The sequence below is a fragment of the Corvus brachyrhynchos genome, unplaced genomic scaffold (genome assembly GCF_000691975.1).
Source record: "Corvus brachyrhynchos isolate BGI_N302 unplaced genomic scaffold, ASM69197v1 scaffold114, whole genome shotgun sequence".
Taxonomy (NCBI): Eukaryota; Metazoa; Chordata; class Aves; order Passeriformes; family Corvidae; genus Corvus; species Corvus brachyrhynchos.
In genome coordinates this window covers 7,319,649-7,337,105 of record NW_008238337.1, presented here as the reverse complement: position 1 = coordinate 7,337,105, position 17,457 = coordinate 7,319,649, and the positions used below count along the sequence as shown (strand labels likewise).

Sequence of the window (17,457 nt, the reverse complement as noted above, 5' to 3'; positions counted from 1 at the left end):
TGAACTCGTGCTCTGGTGTAAAACAAGAGTTATTTTCTTAAGAATTTTGAAAATGCTCTCTCCCTCCGAAGCAGAGGAGAGGAAGGAGAGGGGTCCTGCATGACTGGACTGCTGTAATGCGTCGTGTTTAGGCCAAGGAGTAGGAGGGCTGTGATTTCCAGACAAAGCATTCATGTTGCCTCCCTTCACCCAAGGACTGATGGCTGCACATCGTTCCTGTCTGCCATGCTCCACTATCCCTTTTACTTTCTCAGGGAAGCAGCTTTGGCAAATATTTTCTTCCTCCATTGTGCTCATGTATTGGAGAATATCTGTGGAAATGGGAGGCTGCTTGCTCACACTTATATTTTGAAGGAGAACTGGAAGCTGTGCAGAGAGATGATCAGAGGTCCATAGCACACCACCTTGGAAACAAAATGTTTGGTTTTATCTTTAGCTTTGCAAAGTTGTCTATGCCTTAGCCAGACATTCTGTTTTTTTATTTCAAAGGCATGACTGAATGTGAGAAAGACTGAATTGGGACTTGTGTATACAAGGTTTAAGACTGTAAATGATTGAATCTACCATCTATTTAATATCTGAGTTTCTAGGGGATCTCTAGATTTCACTTGTGCAAATGTGACCAGTTTGAACATCTGAAACTGCAAATAAACAAGTTAAGCTTAGTGCTATGAATAATAATGTTTTTACCATAAATAGTTTCAGAGTTTTCTGGTTTATTGGTTCACTGCCCTTCCTCCCTTCTTGACTAATTTGAATTTCTAAAATTTCCTGATTTTAACATCTATGAATTTAAAAAACCTGATCTTACAAACACTTGCACAGACACACATATGGGGTCAGTTTTTTGACATTAGAGCTTCGTGAGCAGTAAAATCATTGACATACTCTTAGTGCATCTGTTTCTAACTGGATGATGAGCCCACTCCTGATTTAAAAAGGGAATAAAGGGAAGCAGTGTTTTGTATCTGAATATCCAGGGCGGATATGAATGAAATAATCTCTCAATTAAAGTTTTAATTCTTTTCTTTGTAAATATTCCAGTTTAGTAGGTTTGGGTCTTTAACGTTTCCAGTACTCCTTAGGGGATCATGTTGGATGAGCCTTGGACAAGGAACATGTGCTGCTCTTTAATATTGACAGGTCTTGAAAGCTCCTGAATAGATTAAATGTATTTTTGCCTTCTTAGAGATGGCCTTCTTGCCCTTTTTAGAGTTTGGATCTAACCCAAGAAAAGACTAGGAATTAGCTCAGCTGCAAACAAAACCTGACTACTGGCTCCTGAATTATGAATTGAAACTTCACATAATGGAAATTTGAGGCCCAGTAGTCTAAACATAAAAGTTGCCTTGCAGTGTTGTTTTTGAATGAGTGCAGGTAGTTTTGCTGGGTTTTTTCTGCATGGCTTTTGCGTCCCTTCCTGTTTCATTCTTACTTGTTTTAATACCTAATTGTAGGCATACAATACATAATTGAGAGGCTGGGGTACAGGAAGTTTTCCAAATGCATATGAAATTAGGAAAACATAGCTCTTTACCTTCATGTTTAAAGGTACAGTGTGATAAGGGTGTAAGGGAATGACTGCAAGATTATGTAAATGTGTATATAATATCAAACTAGCTTTAAAACCTTTTTTGCCCCTGTAATGTTCAGGGGAGATTGTAATATTGATTCAGTATTCCCAAGTGCTAATTTTGGCTATAAAATGTCAATACTAATTTAATTTCTTAATGTTTCTGTCCATCTCATCATCATAGCTTTGACTGACTTCCTTTTCTTTCTCCACTCTCAAATTTAATATTGAAGTAACTCAATGTTTACATCTCTCCAACCCTTACTAGAATGATACAGGTCTGCATGCCCACAAGTATACCTGAAAGTCTCTGTAGGATCTGGTGCAGATGTAAAAAAGGAACAGCTAAAAGGAACAAATAATGATCTTGTTTCACCATCTCTAATCCACGGGCATTACCATATCCTTGTTGATTAAAGTACATTTTTCTGAAAAGCTGATAGTTTTGGTCTAATGACACCCAAGTGAAGGATTTGCTGTTTCACTTCTCCAGTTTTCTTCCAGTAACTAGTTGGCCTCACCCATAAATTGGTATCATATTTCTATTTTGTCTTGCTTGAACAGCAGCAGCTTCTGGGACTGAGCCCCACTGTGCCCTCCCTCCTGGGTAAAGAATCCTTTAGCATCTCCTCAGGATTACTTCTTGCTGTTTATAATTGTCACTTCCCAACAGAGAGAGTGTTTAAAATCTCCAATAGAAACCTTTTGTTTCAACCCTCAGATTTTTTTCTTGGTGACTTCTTTTCTGCCACCTTCAATTTTCCAATAAAAATTTAAAAATTTGGATACTCAGATTCGAATGTAGAACATCAGTAGTGCCATGGAATCACATCCTGACTTTCTTTTTCCTTGTTTCAGAAAGCTGAAGGCTCTGTGAGTTATTTATTCATTGTGCTGTGGCAGTGGCAAGCTGCTCCTGAGCCACTCACCTGCCAGGATGCTGAAATCCTTCAAGACATCCTCTTGCCTGGAGCAGTTGCCTGTCCTCTGTGTTGCCAGAGGTGTAGCTCTGGCTTTGCCTGTTTTAACTGAACGTGTGCACATTTTTCTTTCTTCTTTATACTTTTATTTTTTTATTTCATTCTGCCAATCTATGTGTTAGCAGAACATTTCTTCCAAGGAATTGGTTATATCTAGACTTCAGCATTTTTATGTATCTGGATGAGCATCTGGCTAACTCTGATTAATGCAAAACCAAACTAAAGCAATTTCATTCCCCAGTGACTTTATGCTGTCAACTACTTTGAGATCTGTCAGTTAGCCAACCCTTAATCCATTTAGCATGTGCTTTATTGACACGAGCCAAATTTGTAGTCAGAATATCATGTGGTATAAGTCACGTGCCTTGAAAGTCTTAACTACTCAATCAACTCTACCAGCCAAGCCTGTCATTTCAAATTCTGAAATCAGGTTTGTTTGGTATCATAAACCCCTTGAGATTGCCATTAGTTGCATTCCTGTCCTTTAATAGAAACCTATGCAAATCTTTCAGTTGCAAATTTTTCAACCACTCCAGCACTGGTTTTGGGCAAACAAGGCCCCAGTGGCCAAGGTGTGAAGTTAGCAGTCATTTCTTCTGGGAACCGTGGAGAATTGCATCCAGTGAGATGTACATTTAAAAATGAACTCATTACAGGCTGAGTATCAGTTAAAGCTGTTAAAAACTGCACACAGACTGGAAAATTTGGAGCTGATATATTAAGCGCTGGGTGAGGAAAGTGTTTCAAATAGATCACAGGCTGCTGGCTTCCATCAAGACATTGGTGACTCTTGTAATTGTGCTTCTGTGTTCCAAGTGCCTGTCAGAGGTCAGCATCTCTGGGAACTACAGTGTTTGTACTTGATGTCATTGTTTATACTTTGATTCACAAATCTAGTTTCTTCTTGTGTTTTCTTCAGTGGAAAGAGATGATGTTAATAAATGTTCCCAGATAGGAATGCTCATCACAGTTTAGCTACACTTAAAATGCATTTCTTAAATCTTTGAACTTTTTGAGTGGAGAAACTGGCCTGGCCTTGTACTCAAAACTTAAACTGGGGCTACTGCAGATTTCAGCTTGATCTCTTGCTTTAGATTCTCAAGTTTGGTGGCTGTTGCAGTAGCTTCACAGGACCCAGTATCTTGGGAAGAGGATCCCATCATTAACATCACACACTGAGAGTTTGGGAGAAGTAGAATTCATTTGATGAGATAACTTTTCTGCTTGAAAGATAATATTGAGGAAGCTTCAGAACATTCAAGGGCTTCCGTCTTTGCAAATTTATATCACTATACTGTAATTTCAAAAGAAGAATCTTTTACACGGTGGGAAGAACATAATGGAGTTTAAAATCAAGTCTATTTTAGTTTCGCGTAAATCCATCCTTACTAATCTTAATCTACCTTTACTAATCTTGCTAGCCTTCTGCAGAATTGGAAAAGGCTGGTTTAAATCAAAATAGTGCAAACTCAAGTCAAAACCCACTTCCTGAAGCCAGCTGGTGTGCAGTCACCACCCTTTACATGCTTCTGATGGAGCTTCTGATAACTTGGAATTATCCATGACTGATGTCTTTATCACAGCCTCCATGCTGTAAGGTGAGGGAGAGCCATCTGCTCACAGCAGGATTAATCCAACTGATGGCCCATGAGCACATGCTGCTGCTTCATGGATCTGCCTCTCTGAGTGATGGGAGAGGCCGCTGCTGTCATATCACTGTAGAGACAGGCATGTGGCTCACTGCACTTGAAAAAAGTCCCCCAGGATGCCCAAGCTTTTATTTTTCACATCAGCAGCAAAAGAAACACTTGTTCAGGGTGTTTTCACCTACGGCTTATGCCTCTAGGAAACAAGGCTGGAACTAAAACCCATAGTATGCTCAGTATTATCTCAAAACTGAACCATGGATTAAATCTTATTTTGCTTAAGGAGTGTAATAAATATTTATTTTGGGGAAATGGGAATGTCAGCAGAAGACTTAAATACAAAAAACAGTTTGAGATTTCTTCTTCTTCCTTTTAGTTCCTTTGAGCTTTTCCTTTAGGGTTTCATTATTAACAATGAAATAGCAAACCTGCTCAAGGGCAGTATTGTGCTCTGAGAATCAAAAGTGTGGTTATAAAAACAATGTTTTCCTCCATAGTATACCAGATAGCCTAAATTTTAACCCTGTAAAGCGGGATCCATTAACTGGGCCATATGAATTTTTGCTGATAAGCTTTTGAATTAATCCCATTCTGTACAGACCTGTGCCTGCAGAAGCTTAAGGAAATTCATCACAGTTGCAGATTGTTTTCCAAGTAATATCCTCATGGACTATGAAGCCTATCATTTTATGATAAATGTATAAAGGTTTTGCTTAACTTCGTTTTTGAGCCACTCCATCTCTAATCTCCGTTGCTCAGTTTTTAAGTAGGCTTTGGCAGTCTGGCTGAACTACAGTAGTGCTGACATTGAAATTGCACAGTACCAGGTGGGGGGAGGGATGTTAGAGGAGGTTCACTGTAGACACAGCTTGGATTTTTCCTCCCCTTTGATATAGCTGAAACTCTTACTTCCTGCACAGACAAGCAGTCAGCATGATTTTTGAATATTTGGGTAGAGGATAATACACAGCAAAGTAATTCAACTGTAATCCCTAAGGATAGGATAACAAATAACATCCCTGCTGTACAGGCAGCTAGAATTGTTCAGAAGGTGTAAAGGGGCTTTAATGTTGTGAGGAGCTGCCTGTAAAGGGTGCTTTTGAGTAGGCACATCTGTAACTTTGCAAATGAAATCAGTGGCAGGCACAGACGAGGCTGCTGGGTTGTTTGCTGTGCTGAGGTGACTAAGCATCTGCAGCTGCTGGCAGGTGTGCTCAGCGCTGCAGGTGTGGCTTCCAAGGCCGCTCTGCAAAGCAGGCATTTGCTCGCAGCGATCGAGGCATTGTTATCACTGCTCGTTCCAGAACAATCGTTGTTGAGAAGATTGCAGCATTAAGTAAATATTTTCCTTTATATCAGTGTTACTATCTTTTAATCTGACTGGGTAAGGGGGAATGACAGTAGCTCTGGGAAGAGCTGTAGTGGGAAACTGGCTCTCAGGTATTTGGCTCAGGGCTGTTCTGCTCTGTGGGGCTGTGCCAGGGCTGAAGCAGGGGAGCATTTCGGCCAGCACTTAAACTGCCACTGCCGAAATCTGAGCCAAAGCATGAATGGCTTTGGAAATCAACATTTCCTTTTCAGACATGGTTCCCTCCTGCTTACTGTAGCAGCAGATACTAAAGTTTGAATTTCTGCAGGTTGAACTATCTTGAGATAACTGCAGTGGGGAAGGATTATGTGAAGAGATACTGATATACTGCTCTTGTTTGTGAGTACACCTGAATAGAGAACTAGCCAAACATTTTTTGTGATCTGTGACGTGAACCTGCATTACATATATATCTGTGAGGCAAATGACAAGCTTTTACTAAAAAAAACCCTAAAAACAAACCCAAATCTTAAAACTCACTGATTGTAGCATCCATCCAAGGTAGCGTTTGTTAAAAATGATTGTTAGTTGTACAGGAGTGTGTTGGCCTGTTCCTTTTTTCGTAGTTTGGGTTTTACAGCCTGTGGCGTGGTGTTAAGCTGTGGCAGCGTGGGAAGCATGCAGGGTGTTGGCACATAGCAGCTGCAGGCAGGAGCTCCATCTTCCATCCATTCAGAATCAGATGGCCCAAACCCACCTCAGGTTTATTCATATTTCTACAGGCTTGTTCATATTTCTACAGGTTTCTGTCCAATTCTTTACTATTGTCTAAGTTATTGTAGTTACAGAATGGAGGCTTATGTGACAAATAGCAATGAAATGAAGTTAAGCACAAGTGGGTGCTGTTAATTTCAATTATAGTCATTGAAAGGCTTTGAAGAAATTAAAAGGCTTGGGGTTTGTTTGGGTTTTTTTTTCCTAGGAAGGTATAAATGAAAAGTGCACCTTTTAAACAGATGGATGTGTGAATGATGAGGAGGTAATCTGATCTATAAATATAAATGGAATTTTGTCTACTGGCTTCAGGCCAAAAAGCAATAGGTTGAAAAACAATTTAAAATTAAAACCCCCTTCTTTAACTTGAAAATAGTTTTTCTTCTGAACAGAATATTTCACAGTGAATGACCAGAGAGGCTCTTGATGAGAAATTGCTATTCAACTGAGGAGCTCTGTCAGGCATGCAGATCTGGAAGTCACAGCATGCGACTCTACCCTTGTTGCCAAAGTTCTGCAGGCCAAATTATTCCCAGTATGATACCTAAAAAACTTAATCTGTGTTGATGTGTATTTCCTCTTGCAGTGCTCTTTTGTAACTATGACTTCAGCTGTGCTGGGTCCACCTAGCCCTATATCCCATCTGTGATAGTAGCCAGTAGCAGTTGCCTGAAAAGGAGTGTTGGAACAATCCAGATGAGATGCTTGGCCAAGATACTGTCCCTGATTCCTACAACTGCAGTCCAGAGTGCTCTTAAATCAGCAGTGGTGTCTTCTGTGCAGTGTCAGGCAAGGATCACGGAGCATGGTGCAGAGAGTGCCCTGGCAGCACAGCTCGTGCCAGGGCTGGGTCTGCCAGCACTTGGCTCCTCATGTGGATGAGTCAGGAGATCCAGCCCCAGGTGTCTCCATGGAGAAGCTGTGCTGGTCCCCAAGTTGGGAGGAACAGTCTGCTCAGGTGAGCGTGTGGCTCCTTTGTCACCAGCAGGTCCTGGGCAGCAGTCCACACCACAGCTACTCGGAACAGGCCTGGGAAGGGAATTGGCCTTCCTGAGCTCAAGCAATATTATGTTTTGGGCATAACTGAAGAATAATGGACTCTTAGTCTAAGTGTTGTAATAAAGCTAAATAAGTTAAGAATGCCTTCTGTAGTCAAAAACTATTCAGCTAAAGCAGAGAGTTGAAATATGCAGAGGAAAAGCCTCCTCCAATAAAGCGAAGGGCAGCAGATGTTATTAGGATCTGTTTTGCCATCACAGCAGTGGTGATCCCAACTCTCCATTGCATTTGTAGGCTGTTGCTTTTCTTCCTGGGAAGGCTGTGAGGGTCATATGAGCTGTGCTTCCTGCTAACAGCCCCACTGTTGAAAACTTGAGAGAGCTTTTCAGTTTGCCAGACTTCTGGTGAAAGCCTCTGATCTGTGTTACACAATCGAGCCTCAGTTCATGGTAGTCGGAGGCCGGTAGCTGCTAACATGTGGGCAGCTCCAGTCTGCCTCTGAAAGGTTTTGTTCAGTGTGTGCCTCTGCTTGGCCCTGTCAGGCCCTTGTATTTTTCAAAATGTTAAGTACTCATTTTTGCTCCAGTACATTATCTCACAAATCTTCTATTGTTCTATTGCCCTTGTCTGAAGAGCACATTATGTGTGGTGGCACAAACCGTGGCCAAGCCATGCCTGCAGTGCGCTCAGAGGTGCTCTGGGCTGGAGTTGGTGCCACCCACCATTGGGTGATTTGGGAATGCCTGGGTCAGGGGTGCTTTGGACTTACTCTTCTTGGCCTAAACTTGTCAATGAAAGCATAAAGTACTGTGGCTTTGTTCGATGGGGACAAGCAGTGACAGGTACACAGTGTGCCTATTCTTGGAGTTGTCAGATGGAAGGGAGCTAATATGATAACCCATAATACTTTGTCTTCTGTGATCTTGAGAGATAGCCGTGCTTACACATCTAATTTCCACTGGAGAGGGTTGGAGGAAAGTAAAACAGTCCCTGTTAAGGCTCAAACCCAGTCTAGCCAAGCTGCAGAGTTTTCATCAAAAGCAGGAAACAGATGGACGGGCACAGCTGCAGGAGGAGCTGCAACTTCTCTGGAAAAACTACCCAGGCATGTGCTGCAAGCAGGAACGCCTTGCTGTTCTGCTGTTCTGCACAGGGCTCTGCTCTGTGCCAGTGGATGCAATAGTCCCACAGCTCCTGCAGCTCAGGGAGATGCCATTTCAGGGAGGAACTGCCTGGCATTTCTCCCAGCGCTGTACACTTGCCTGTGTCCAGGATTTGCTCACTATAGTAGAAGAAGAAAAGTGCATCAAAGACTTATTTATGTTTCCAAGTCTTACATTTCTGGAGTGTGCTGCAGGCCCTGTACTGGGGAGCTCACCCTTACCTCCTTTCCAGCAGCACTTCCTTGCTCTGTGTCCCTGCTGAATTCTCCATTTCGGAGTGGACAGTTGCATGATAAAGAGTTCTTGTACATTGGTGGGCTCACAGAGGCAACCAGAGAAACCTCTGGGATATGCTGGAGCGGTGTTTCTCATGTTCTTCGTGAGACAGAAGAGAAGGTCCAGCACCGTGTCCCTGGTGTGTGCCCAGCCACTCACCCATAGCCAGTCTGACAGTCAGTCACTGCTCCTGTGAAAAATGACTCAGTGTGTGTTATTTATCTGGCACCTACAGGCCTTGACTCCTCCTATTTACTTAGAAGTGCAAATATTTAAATCTTTTCCAGAACAGATCTGTGTTATTGTTATTTAGAAGGTTTCTTTTCTTAAGCAGTTTAGGTTTTTTTCTTCTTTTGTGTGATTTTTGCCAAAATCAAAGATTTTTCCAAGCAAGAAGCCCATGTAAGCACAACTGTGTAGTGGAGAGAACTTTTCTCAGTTTGCTTTCTCTTTTCTAAGTACAAAAGAGTCTTATTGAAACGTGCTTCCTTTCTGACTGCTAATGGCTTTTCCTTCCTTCCTCCTTGAAATGAGCTTAACATTCTCCCATCCTGTTGAGTATAAATTTCAGCCTGGACTGTTTTCCCTGTTGAGGTGTTGAGTCACTGGCTTTGAATGGGAACCTGTGATGAGATAGGGAGAAGTGAGGGCTTGGGAAGAAAGAGTTTTTCCAGCAGTTTGGTGGTACATGGGATGAATTTTTAAAAAACAAGGGTAAGGTGCTATTCATTTCAGCCTGGGGCTGCTCATATACTCTTTTCCTAGTTTTATTTCTGGATACTTTCTTATGTTCGATCGGGATAAATTCCAGGACATTGATGCCTTAGGTTTTAACTTTTATATTTTTTAAATCCTGTACTGCCTAGTGTGTAACTGAAGTTTTGTGTGGCCTGTTAACTACTATTCTCTCATGCTGGTCAGACATAATAAACCCTCTCTAGGTTTGCACTTCAAGAACACCTTGTTGTCCCAGGCCCCAAAATATGTAAACTAAAGCCTTTGAGAGGAGGGGCAAACTTGGGGTAATTACATCATTAACTGAAATGATAATTGGAAAATTAACCCTGATATGCAACTAGACCAAACTTATAAAAGTGTGAAGTACCACTGTGTGTGACCCAGCATCCATCTTGGGTGGAGCCCCTCGGAGGCTTTTGACTCCCAAGGTGTACCTTTGATGGCCCTTCAAATAAATACCTGCTGTTATTCTCTTAACTTTGTCTAGCCTCTGTTTTCAGGTAGCCACTTCAAGGCATCAGTTCAATACACAAAATACGTAGAGGAAGAGCTGGTTCCTGCTCAATAACAATGTTCCATTTTAAGCAGTCTCAGGTTAAAGGGGAAAACAATATGATGCCATATCACTCTAATCCATTCATCTCCTGGAGGAATGATGCTGAAATCTTGCTTCAAAGGCTCTGTGTGGGAATTATGTCCTGAAGCCTGGATATTCTCCAAGACTTAATTAAGCTTATTCATAGAAACCCTAAACTTTATGGAGTGGACAGCAGACCTCTAAATTTGGCACTAAGTGCAGAGAGGGTATTGTTTCTGCACACTCTGATTAGCAACACTGAGCACAGACATACACTTTGTAATAATTAGTAAAATGGACAGGAATTAAAGCAAGCTTTGCTCTGAAAACAAACCAGATGAGCTAAACAAGTCATCTTCCTATCTGCATTTTTCTCTCTTAAGTAAGGTTTCATTTTGCGTGGTGTTGGGTTATGTCATGTGGGATGTATCTTCTCTGTCTCCCCTCTAGAACTTCTTTCTGGGCTGAAGTCCACAGCGGCAGATTTGAGACAAAAGTCTGTGTCTCCTCCAATACCATCTTGCCCTGCAAGATGAAGAAAACAAGGCTGAGCAATGGCATTGAACCAGCAAGAGTAAGATTAGGTTAGTGCCTCACATACACTTTTGCCAATCTCAGAGAAATCTGAATCCAAAGATCTTTGTTGCTAGTATTACCTATGCTTTGGAGGTTTCTTTTGCCCATTTTTCCTCCCCCAAGCAATAGGGCTGAGAAATTAACTCCTAAAATTACGACTCGAATTATTAGTGTAATATTTGTAAGGTGTCTGAGCTTGTGTGATAGCAAACTATTGTTCAGTTGGCTTAAGCAATAAAGGGTACTTTTTTATTTGGTAGAAAAGCAGGTGAGACTTCAAAACCAGTTGAAACCAATGTGTGCTGCTGCCTTCATGGATTTGTTTAGTTTGGAGTCTTCCCTCTGAAGAGCCAGCAGCGCAAGAGGGTCACAAAAGTGATTTAGAGGGCTTTTTTGTTGGCATTTGAGGGGTTTTTAAAATTGTTTTGCTTTAATTGCAGATCAGTTTAGAAGAAATAAGATTCTTCAGTAATATTTCCTTTTTAGAAAGCTCCTGTATAAGTGAAACTGAAGGGTTTGCTTGAGTTTTTTTAAGAGCTCTACCTTGAAGGAGTATTTCCTTATTTTTGGTATTACTTAGGATTTATGTATCAGGAGATTCTTTTTTTTATACAACTTTTGTCACAGCATCTTATTTAAGTGTGCAAAAAAGCTTAACAGAAGTATCATTTGGACACAGCAAGTTGCGTGCTTTGCTTTTGTCACAGTTTTGTCAGTGTTGGGGCAAATTGCAAAATGTCTTCTGTTCAGAATTTTTTCCACCCAGAATTCCACTGCAGATTAGTTTTGAAACTTGCTGCTCAAAGGAATTTAAGAAAAAATATCCTATGTAAAATTTTAAAAACTTTTGGTAGTGTTAACAGATAGAAATGTTGATTGACTTAATTTTTTTAATGTAAGTCATAACATTTAGACATGCAAAAATATAAGTGCTTTTTAAAATGTAAAATGGCTCTATGAGACTGCTTAACTGTCTGTGCGTGACATCTCTAGGCTGCTTAAGTACTGTTTGCTTTGTTAGTGAGATGAAACAAGGATTTGAGAATGAAAGACAGTCGTGGTCTGGAGAAGCAATTGTTATCAGTGAACTTTGTTTCTTGGAAAACAAAGCCCTGAGAGCTGGAAACTTTGGCTTTGACATATTGGAGCCCATGTTTCACACAGATGTGCAGGCCCTGTTCTGATGACCAAGGGTCACTATGGATTTCAGTGAGCTATTTCAACTTCCATCCTGCTTGAAATTGTGCACCTTCCTCCTGTCTGTGCTTGAATAATAAGGAGAGAACCACAGGCTGGAAAGCAGCTTAACTAATCCACGTTAAAGAGGCTGCAGTTTGGGATAGCTGAGGTCTCCTTACTATGGCAATTGCCTACCCAAGTGTGGAGTGTGAGTGAAGTGTCATTACAGCATTCACAAGTCTTGTGGCTGCTAACATGATATTGGAAGATTTTAATCTAACATAGAACAAATATCATCATCATCTTTCACATCTCTGAAAGCAGCAATGTGCTCTGTGTCTTTTATGTCTGATTCTTGCAGGCGCTTTGAATGCGTATCTTATGCCCTGTATCCTGCTTTTGAATTTGCAGTGCAGTATCATAACACTCCATCTTTCAGTGAAAGAGCCAGCTGTAGGATGAAGCCTAGTAAAAACCTCAGGGTTACACTCTCTATCTGAACTGCTTTAGAGATCAACCCAGCTGAATTCTAATTTAGAGAAAAAAGCTTCCCATGCTACATTTGCATTGTACACACTTACGGAGCTTTGTAAGAGTTGATCTTGAAGTGTCCTTTAGGCTGATTGTTCTGTTTTTATGAAAATTTTGCTTGTGAGAGCCCTTGGACACACACTAGTGAGGAAAGAGATAAATAGAAGTAGACCACAGAATTCTGAATCTAAATTACATCATATATCAGGAGAATAAACTTTGTAATTAAATATATGAGCAACTCTATCCAAGCCTCTTCAAAGCTCCGATTTGAAGTTCAGTAGTGTGGTGCTAGCCCATCTTGAATCATGTGTCCATCAAAAAATTCAAGGTCAAGAAGCTCAGGTCTACCAATTAGTTCCTTTTTGGTTGGGAATGCTTGTAAGAAGGCTCTTTATGTTTAGTGTCTGACATTGGAGATTGGAACTGGAGTGGGTGGAGGGATGGAGGTCCTTGCAAAAAACATCAGACCAAGTGACAGTGCTGCTTGCCTGAGGAAGGACATGATGGTGCTTGGCTGCCAGAGTCCTGGACAGCTGCTGGCTGAGCAGTGTCTGAGTGGAGATTAATGCAGGGGTATTTCCTTTCTGTACCTTTTTATTGAGCACAGTTTTATGGGCAGAAGTCATTTCAGCAAACCTAGGAAGATTTGTGTTCTTTCTCTGCTCTTTGGCTTAAGGGTGTAGTTATCTGAAAACGGAAAATACCACTGTAAAAAACTAAAATCACAACCCTCTGTAACAGGTCACCAGCCTGCCCGTAAAGAAGTGGCCGTGTGTGAGAGGGATATCTGTCACTGGGGCAGGCAGCAGGGAAGTCTCATCAACTGCTTGGTTAATGGCAGCATCCTGAGCTGTCAGGCTCATTAGGGACACGCTGCTAATTTGGTCAGGCAAGGGCTGCCAGGCTGCATTGTGTGGGGTTAACCAGCGTGAATAGAGCCCGTAAGCAAAGCTGCTGGAATCTGCTTTTGTGTTCCCTTTGGATGACTGTCCTCTGCTTTTGGCTTCTTTTCCAGTTCAAAGTGGCCACGTGGAGTTTTGGCACAGTGAATGCTGTCCGTAGATGAGTTATAGATTGCAGAAGTGAGCTAACTTGTGCTGAGAGGAGTTACCCACCTTCTCTTCTCAGCTGTTTTTGCATACATTCACTTAGAGTGTCAATTCACTACTTCATGTGACTTAATTAGAAATGGATTAAGCCCTTTCTCTTTAAAACCCAATTTGAACTGCTTATAGGTATTTTCCTTATCATCCCTGCTCACATGTGCTAGGCACTGGCTATATAGCAATTAAAGTTTGCATTACTTTTCTACTGTCAAAAGATAACCTTCCTTCCCTTCCACAAGCCATGGAGTCCTACAGGTGGGTTTGGAGGCCTGACAGTTGTGCCTTCCACACGCACTCCAGTCCCTGAAAGAGCTGGGAGGTTGTGGGCTGACCCTTTGGACACAGGAGATTGGTGGTGGGGAAAACGTTCCCTGTGTAGCCTGGCTGGGTGGGTGTGTTGGCTCCATGTGTGCCTGGCTGGAGCAATTTCTCATGGGATTATTGTAAAAGGTTGAGCAAGGAGAAGAGATTGTTTTCATCTCATAAAAGGAACAACCAGATTGTTTCACTGCTGTCTCTCCCCAGCGTGCGTCAGAATATACTGTTAATTTAGGAGTTGGAACCCAGTGGAGGATTTTCTGATTCTCTACCATGTGTTTGCCTTTGTGACTCCAGTTTCTCTCTCATCCTTTGGGGATGTTCTTCCCTGACATCTTCAGCCTTACCAGAACTTATTTTTGTTTCTGCCAGAGAAAACACTGAAATTAATAATTTTTGGTAACCATTTTCTACATCTTCATCTGATTGATCTGATTATGTTAAGAATGAGTCAAATACTCCATTAAGAGTTTCAAATGCTATCAGAACTGAAGCAGAAAGAGGTTTCCCAGGAGACTGACTGTGTGTGCCTGTGTGGAGCAGACTTGGCAGGGAATTGGCCTGCACAATTCCCTGGCAGAGAGCAGCACAGCTCCGGCAGTTCTGTCACCAGATACCTGGGGTGATCCTGAGCTGTGAATAGACACCTGGTGGGTCAGGCTTTTATATCACACTGGGGGCTGCCCTGCCCTCAAGAAACAAGGGGAAATCATGTCTCTGCCTGTTCATGTACAGGGATATTGATTTAATGCAGTGCCCCATTTTGGGAAACTGTTATTCCAAGGGTGGAAAAATGCTTGCTCTGTGGGAGGGAATACTTCTTGCAAACAAGCACTGAATTTCCTCATTTTACTTTACTAGGGATTTCTATGAGAAAATAAGGCTGGAGGGGGGAAGTTTGGAATGATTCTGGGAAGCTTTGACTCAGAAAATGGAGAATGATTCATATTATTACTGTTATTTATTAAGGAGAACAGACCATGAACCTGATCTTTTACTTATCTTTGGAAACTTCAAGCATTTATGCTGTGACCCCAAAAGAGTTTCTGGGTTTGAACCAAGGTCTTTCAACATAAAAGCTAAATCCCAGCTGTGGGAGCTGGCCTATAACATTTTAAGAAGATTTATTCCTATTACCTTCATACTTGATAAATATTTTAATATCCTCAGTGCATCCCTTCTCTGTTTGTGAAACCAGGTGGTAAATAAGTCTTGAAACTTGGCACTTTCTGTGCTGTGACAATGGAAAACTGACAATGTCAGTTGTAATCTCTGGTTATTGCTGGAGTCTCAATGTAGAGGTCATTCATTTGAGAGTCAGTCTAGTTTTGATGGGGAGAATTTGATTACTGAGAAAAGCAGTATGTTTAGTTGCAACCTTTTTTGTCTTTTTAATTTGGGCATAAACATTTACTTCTCCAAAAATAATTGCTGTTAATAATCAAAACCTAAGATAATCAAAGGTGTACATTAGAAAGAAGGTTTTAAGCTCCAGCTTAAGATAATAGTGAGAACTGTGAGGTGATTTACATTTGTGTTTGTATTCTGCTACTATGAAAAAAAGGTAAGTGCAACCTAAACATGTTTTAATTATATTTGGCAAGAGAATTTAAATAAAGGAAAAATCAAAACTCGACACAGTCTATGTCACACCTGTAATTTCACTCTTGTACTTCAGAAGTAGTATAACTTAATCTTTTAGCTAATTCCTTAGGTCAGTTTTTAAAAAATCAATCAGACAAGATTCTGTCCATTTTATGAAAATGGAAAGGCACTTGGCTATGGCCACAGTTTTATCTTCTCCACTTGTAGGATCATACTGTGCACCTTTGGGTATGCTGTCAGTGGCTGAGAGTCAGAGAAGTTAAAGTTTTAACTTGTAGGTTTTAACTTTTAGAGTTAGAGATTGGAACAAATATCTCCATTATCCTCCTGAAAAATCCTGTTAGCAAAGCAGTCCCATCATATCTGAGCTACTGGCTTGAATATTGCTTGTATTATCTGTTAAAGTATAGCAGCTTAATCTCAGCAGAGATTGAGAAGGCATGCAAAGACTCTGCTAGTGAGAAAAAATGTATAGAAAGGACAAATTGTCACAGCAAGTATAGAAACTTGAATTTAGACTGTATTTTACTGCACTGGGGAAGGCAGAAGTCCTCAACTTTCACAGCTGTGATCAAACACTTCTGACCAACTTAACACCTATCCCAGAAGGATTTCCTTATAGGCTCAAGAAAACTGATTTATGTCAGTAGCTGGACACTGACATAAATCAGTGTGCAAAGTTAAGAAGTCTCCAGGGCTTTGGATAATCAACAGAAATCTTAATTATGTTCAACCCCAGATAAGAATTTATCAGTAATTACAGACATTTAGTTGACAGGTAAGCCGTCCTGTGAGGTCACCAAAAAACATTTCTTGGTTAATATCTATTAATAGAGTTGAAAGTTTTCTTTGCTTAAAGGTCCAAAGTAATGTCAACCACATGGCCATGGAAGAGATGTGATAAGGCATCGAAAATCCATCAGTATTTTCTTCATAAAGCTGCAAAATAAACACACTGAACTCTCCTGTAGTCAATTTATGCCTGAAATCAACTTGTCCAGTGTCCTGTCAGAGAATCTGGGTAACTGTTGTGGTAGAAATAAGATCCTCTGTCAGGATTGTAAATACCTTCCAAAACTGAACTCGTACAGTGAGCCATGCACTCAAACACTGGAGTCTGTGGGTGAAGTTACAGGGAGGGGCTGTATAAGAACAAACATATGTCAAACATATTGTATAGGTTTCCTCCTACTGGGCCTGGACTTCGTAGCTCACTTAGGTTGCCAGAATTAAACACGATACACAGTTTGTGGCTTTTGTGTCGTATTTCTTAATGCAATGCCTGATGTCCAGATCATATCCTGCAGAAAAATACAGGGATCTATAGTTACCCTACCAAGTGGCCTGTCTCCTGTCCTTGATTTGACCCCTGGTATTCTCCTTGGCTATTCCCATCTCCCTCCCCAAATCAGCAATCTGCATAAAGAAAATGAGCATCAAGATTTTTCCCAGCAAGAAGTATCCTCATAATGAGACCAAAAGCTCCATTTCATGGAAACATTTTGTGAGTCAACATGCTAAAATCCACAGTTCAGGCAGTACATCCCAAAGATCATTATTAAGTACTGTGGTTAAAAACTGTTTTCTTGGGAGTGATTTTGCTGCTTGGTCAAATCTCTCACAGGTGCGGTCTATTAGGAAGTCCAGACCACTTCCTATTAACAAGCAAGCAAGAACAATCCAAAGGATAGCAATGATCTGTTGCCTTGCCAGCAGGGAAAGCCCAAGAGAAGACTTGGACTTCAGTGGAACTAGAATCTGGGGGGAAAAATCCATAGTCTATAATGGGATTTTTGGAAGGAACCATTTATTCTGTAGAAAATTGTCCAGTCAAAAGAAATGGTAAGTTTAAGGAACAGGCAGAAGGAAAGGCTCAGGCAACCCAGCCTGGTTACTGAATTGAATGCAGCCTTCTCTTTGTGTAGTATGGGTGGGCCTGAGAAGAGATTTAAGTCATCTGCTATGCAACATGATTTACTTTGCCACAGCGAATTTAATCTGCAGCAGTCAACACTGATTGTTCAGGTTGGGTAACTCCAGCATTTGCAATCTGAGAATGCAGCCCCCCTCTTTTTTTTTTTTTCTTTTTTTTCTTTTTTTTTTT

The 17,457-nt window shown here is 41.1% G+C and overlaps 1 protein-coding gene across 1 annotated transcript in view; it reads left to right on the top strand.

Moving 5' to 3' along the window:
• Positions 1–17,457, top strand: part of ZDHHC8 (zinc finger DHHC-type containing 8) — a 111,077-nt gene that overhangs the window by 41,248 nt on the left and 52,372 nt on the right. The gene's annotated exons all lie outside the window — the stretch shown is intronic.